Below are 6,145 nucleotides of genomic sequence, written 5' to 3'. Positions count from 1 at the left end.
GGTGGGTTGGAGGATGGGTGAAATAGGTGAAGGGCATTAAGAGTACATTCATCTTGATGAGTACTGAGTAATGTATAGAATTGTTGAATCACTCTACTGTATACCTAAAACTAATGTAACACTGTAAGTTAAGTGTACTGGAATTTTTAAAAATATTGATGACATGAAGGATGGAATAGAAATAAGAAAAGAGCAAGACAACATGAAAATAGAAAAGAAAATTTTGAAAAAATCTGAACTTTTAGTAATGAAAAATGTAACTTTTGAAATTATATACTCAATGAACAGGCAATATAGCAGATTAGATAAATTGAAAAGACATGTGAACTGAAAAATATCTGGAATGCAGCATGAAGAGATTAAAAAAAGGTAGATAATATTTTTAAAGACTTAAAGACATGGAGTTTAGAAAAGTAAAAAATGTATTTAGTAGGATTTTCCTAAGGAGACAATAAAGCAACTGGAGAAGAGAAAATATTTGAAAGTATTATGGTAATAATTTTACAGATTTAGTAAAAGATATACAGTTTGAGATTAAAGATGTACACTACATCTCAAACAGGAGGTGTAAAAAAAAATTTGCATCTTAACACATTGTTATAAAACTGCAAATTACCAAAGTCAAGAAGAAAAATCTCCAATGCATTCAGAGGAAAAAAGAGAAATAATCTAAAAAGAAACTACATTTTGACTGTCACTGACTTCTTTACAACAATAAGACCCATGAGACAATGAATAATCTTCCAAGTGCCAAGACAAACTAACTGCTAATCAAGAGCTGTGTATACAGTAAATTATCATGGAGGGGGGATGAAAATGTGTTCAAAGGAGCACAGACCTTCAGTGAAAGATGAAATTGAATTCAGAAAGAACTGGGAAGGACAGAACAGGAAACAAATATCTGAGGGAGTCTAAAAAACAACTGACATAAAACAACAACAACAGTTATTTATTGACGGTATGAAAATATGATGAATCTAAAATATTGGAAATAAGTATATGGAAGGCAGGAGGGGTTTGTTCAGAGTCAGAATGCTCTAAGTTCCTTGATTGGTTAAAGAGGCAGGGTAGACATTAACTAACTTTAGATTCTGTTAACTGTGCATGTCAGTTTTTTAAGAATAACAACTATTGGGTGGCTGGGTTGGTTAAACATCTTCCTTAGGCTTAGGTCATGATCCCACGGTTGTGGGATTGAGCCCAGGGTGGGACTCCATGTTCAGTGAGAAGCCTGCTTCTCCCTCTTCCTCTGCCCCCCCACCCATGCTCTCACTCTCTCTAATCAATCAATCAATCAATCAATCAATCAATATCTTTTAAAAATTTAAAAATTAAAAAAAAAAAAGAATTAACAGCTAAAGTGGACTTTTTTTATTTTGTTAGCTATCCCTATTAACTGAAAACCAAAACCTCTCCAGAATGACTACTGAAGCTGATACAACTTCCAAACTAAGGGATGTATAGGAGTAAGGGCAAGAGGGCAGAAAGGTAATAAAGAATATTACTAATATCAGTCTAGTAGAATTTAGGGAAGGAAAGAAAAATGAAAGGGAAGAAAAAAACAGGGTAAAAGAAAAGCACAGAATAATACAGTAGAAATAATTCCAAATATGTAAGTAATTACATTAAATATATGTAATTCAACTAAATTTGCCAAATTATGAACTAAATTTTTTAAAAATTTAGTTATGTTTCCTATAAGAGACAAATGTAATTATTATACATGTAAATTATTACAGGTTGAGTGCTAAAAGAAAAGAAAAATGAAGTTGGTAACTTCATTGTCACTGAACAAAATAGACCTCAAGGCAAAAAGTAAGATTAGGAAGAAGACACGGATGGACAGTGCCTGGAGACAGACATTTGAAGAGCTGTCACATGATATGGAAGAGAAAGTCTACATCTGAAGCATGCTCAGATTATTCTGTAGGGGTCAGAAAGACAGAACCTATAGGTGGAAATTATAGGGTGGCAGGTGCATTAGAAGGGATTTTCTTTTTTCTTTATTTAGAAGATTTTAGTTATTTATTTGAGAGAGAGAGAGAGACAGAGACATAGCATGAGTAGAGGGAAGGAGGCAGAGGGAGAGGGAGAAGAAGACCCCCTGCTGAGTAGGGAGCCAGACGCAGGGCATCAACCCAGGACCCTGAGATCATGACTTGAGCCAAAGGCAGATGCTGAACTCACTGAGCTTGGGCACCCCTGTAAGGGATTTTCTATTAGCTCTCTGAAATGAAATGTACTTGTCACTGAAGGTATTTAGGCCAAGGTGGTGGGGAAATTGTGGAGGGGATGCATGGGCTGAGCTAGACTGTTTCAAAAACCTATGTATTGGAATTACCTGGATAGCTCTTTAAAAACACATCTCCCATGACCTCTTCACAGATTTAATGAGCTGATTTTATACCCTAGGAATGTGCCCTTTTGAAATGCTCCCCAGGTGATTCTGAGCAAACTCAGAACTGGTCCATGGAAGAGCATTTAGGAACCACTGGCCAGATGACCTCTGAAGTTCCCGCTGACTGTGGCATTTGATAATTTAATAATGTCTTCGTAGACATTTACCTATGAACGGGAGAGATGACTAGAAAAGTAGAGAGGCAGAATTACTGTTTCCAGAGTACAGAAGAATAACAGAGGCTAGAAATTTCTGTGAAATTAGGTGTAAGTCCATGAACAGTCCATTTGCCTTCTCCACTGTTCCCAGGCTTTTCAGCGTTGATGAAGATGATGAAAATGAATGTATCTTCTATTCAGAAATGGCCCAACAGGCCCAACATGGCTCACTGTTTATATCTCTAGCACCCTCATATTTCGTGTTAAGTAGAGACCTTTACAAAGTCTAGAACCCACGGCTATACTTTTCATATGCACACGAATTGCCTGGAGATCTTGGTGAAATGCAGATTCTGAAAAAGCTCATCTGGGGTGGAGCCCAAGATAGTACATTTCTAACAAAGACCTCTATCTTCTCCCCTTACTACAAGGCATTCAGGAACCTTCCCTTTCTTTAGACAAGAAAGAGACGCTCTTCTGGTTTTCCAAAGACCCCATTCTTTAGGGCAAATTATCATTCTGTCTTGTATCTGTGGGAATTAGTAAGGGGAAGAAGTGGCTGAAAGGGACCCTAATGCCCTTAGACTAGACAACAGGGTGTGGGAGTCAGGCAAAGGTTCCGAGTGGAGAATGGTGACCTCACAAAAGCTTACACTTCTCTTTCCACACCCAGAACCAGATAGCAGTGATGGAATAAAGATGGCTGTGGCTTGTCAGGAGACCAGAATTTTAGTCACAGAGTAGATTTCTGTGTTTTATTTTAGTAGGGCTTGTTTTTGTTCTCTAACTTTTGGGCCCTTCGTAAGTCACTTACTTCATTTTCCTGAGACTGTTTTGTCTCTGGGATATACTAACTAGAGCTCTCACGTGCTTTATAATTTGTTTTCTTAACTTAGGTAAAATCCCCATAACACAAAACTTTCGAGTGATCAATTTGGTGGTATTCTGTACTTCGACAATGTTGTGCACCCACCACCTCCATGAAGAACCAAAACATTTTTATCTCCCACAAAGAAAACCCACACCCATTAAACAGCTGCTCCCTATTCCCACCCCACCTTAGCAACTTGCATTAACAAATCTCTTTTTTTGTCTATATGGTTTGACCTGTTCTGGATATTTTATATAATGGAATCATTACAATACGTGTCCTTTTACGTGCGGCTTCTTTCACTTAGCGTAATGTTTTCTAGGTCCATCCACGATGGGGTGGGTATCAATACTTCATCCCTTTTGACAGAGGAAGAATATTCCATTGGCTGCATATATCATGTTTTGTTTATCTCTTCATCCGTTGATGGTCATTAGGATTGTTCCCCGGTGAACAGTGCTGCTATGAACAAGTATCGAGTATTTGAGTAAAAATAACTTATTATTTTTAAATGTACCATCCCATTTGGTTCTCAGATTGGGTTGGAAAGAGTTAAGTATGTTACTGAAAATAAGCTCCAAGTGGATTGCTAAGGGTTCATGGATAGTAAGGTACCCAGGAACTCAAATCTTCTGAGGGGGAAGTCCAGGGCCCTTCCCAGTATTACCACCGCAGGCTCAGCTGTCTTGAGAGTCAAAAAGAAGAAGGGGTGTAAAAGTGATCGGTGGGCTGTAAAGCTCTCTGTGTGTAAGTTGGTGGCGGGACTTGATATTCAATACGCCAACTGATGCTACAGAACCGGTTTCCCACTCAGGAGGTCAGTGCATGCTGTCTCTCGTCTGACCAGGGAGATATTTTAGAATTGCAAAAGGTATAACAGAGTGGTTGGACACCAGCAAAGGAGTTTGACAAGGCTGTCACATCTGTTCAATATTTCTACTGAAATAATCATGGGTATTGCTGTTGATGGTTACCATAGTGGTATTAAGGTTGGCAGAAGGAGATGATGTAATCTCAAGCGTGCTGATGACACCCTGGCTGCTGAGTCTGTGGTTTCTGCCCTAAGAAAGCTGGTGCCTTCGACGAGGGATGATTTAGACACTCATAATGGCAGCTGAAAAGCAGAATATTTAAGCAGCGGTGCAAACTGGGAGTGAGCAAGAAAAGCAAGTGAAGGGTGATGCTACCCGTAGATTATGATAGGTAGTGAGAGCCATGGCCCTCTGGCTTGTAAAAGAGAACGCCTTGTCAGCATTCATGAGGATGAGGTCCGCAGCACAAAATGTCTGCCAGGAGCCAGTCGGCTTCACATTATCTCACCCCAGGTCCTTTCTTGGTTCTCATTTAGTCCTGGGGTCTGATTAGTATGAAATAGCTGCAAGTGGAGCCTCAATTTACAGACTTTTACCAAAAGAGGAGATGAAGATCAACACAGAAATGCGGCTACTGTCAAGCTGAGTTAAACCCAGAGTGATGACGACAATATCTTCGTGAAGGAGAAGAATGACAGCAGGCTGAAAGAAAGCATCATCTGTTTCCAGAATCCCGGAACATTTCCTTCTGAAATAACTCATTCTGTGTGTCTTGATTTCCTGACAAGTAAATCTTGAAGAACAGAACTGGCATTTATCAGGGCAAGCACCAGTATGGGGGTCTCTGGAAGGATTTGTGACAGGGTTTGTAAAAACTGCGTTTTTGAAGAATTCATTGCTGTCTGAGAATCTTCTTTGAAAATCAAAACCAAAACATATGTTTAGACCACATATGTTTTTATGATTATGAAAATAACACATATTCATTGTGAAAACTGATAAATATGGAAAAGAGGAAAAAGTCATGTACATTTTCATACTGGGAAATAGTGAACATTTTGCCATTTCTTCTAACGATATTTTATCTATGTTTATTTTTCATATAATTAGGATCCTACTTTATGTTTAATTGGTTTCCTGCTTTTCCGAAAATTACTTACCTGCACATATATTTCTAGATCCTTCTCTGGATCCAAGGGTCATTCCAGGGGTTGGGTTTCCTATAGAGTAGCTAAGTATTTTCACGTAGAGCAGAGGAAAATCAAGGCCTAAAATTATCTATCCTTTCTAGACAGAAAATGACTCAGATTTGAGCAGCCCACTCTTGGAGACATGGTTCAAAGCTGCTGATTTTCTCTGAATACTCAGCATGGAGGAGAGCCTGTGCCAAATTTCAGATTTCTTTTCCTTTTTTTTTTTTTTTTTTTTAAGATTTTACTTATTTATTTGACAGAGGGCACAAACAGGGGGAGCAGCAGAGGCAGAGGGAGAAGCAGGCTCCCCACTGAGCAGGGAGCCTGACATGAGGCTCAATCCCTGGACCCCAGGTCATGACCTGAGCCGAAGGCAGACACTTAACTGACCGAACCACCCGGGTAACCCCAAATTTCAGGTTTCTTTGGAAACTTTAATCTGAAATCCTGTTTCTGCTTTGCAAATTTATACATAAGGTTGCCATAGAAAGACAACAAGGTGAATATTCTTTTTAAAAAAGATTTTATTTATCTATTTGACAGAGAAAGACACAGCGAGGCAGGGAACACAAGCAGGGGGAGTGGGAGAGGGGGAAGCAGTCTTCTTTTTTTTTTATTTTATTTTTTATAAACATATAATATATTTTTATCCCCAGGGGTACAGGTCTGTGAATCGCCAGGTTTACACACTTCACAGCACTCACCATAGCACA

Source organism: Enhydra lutris, unplaced genomic scaffold (genome assembly GCF_002288905.1).
Source record: "Enhydra lutris kenyoni isolate GAN:26980312 unplaced genomic scaffold, ASM228890v2 scaffoldscaffold19, whole genome shotgun sequence".
NCBI lineage: Eukaryota > Metazoa > Chordata > Mammalia > Carnivora > Mustelidae > Enhydra > Enhydra lutris.
This window is presented reverse-complemented; position numbering follows the sequence as displayed.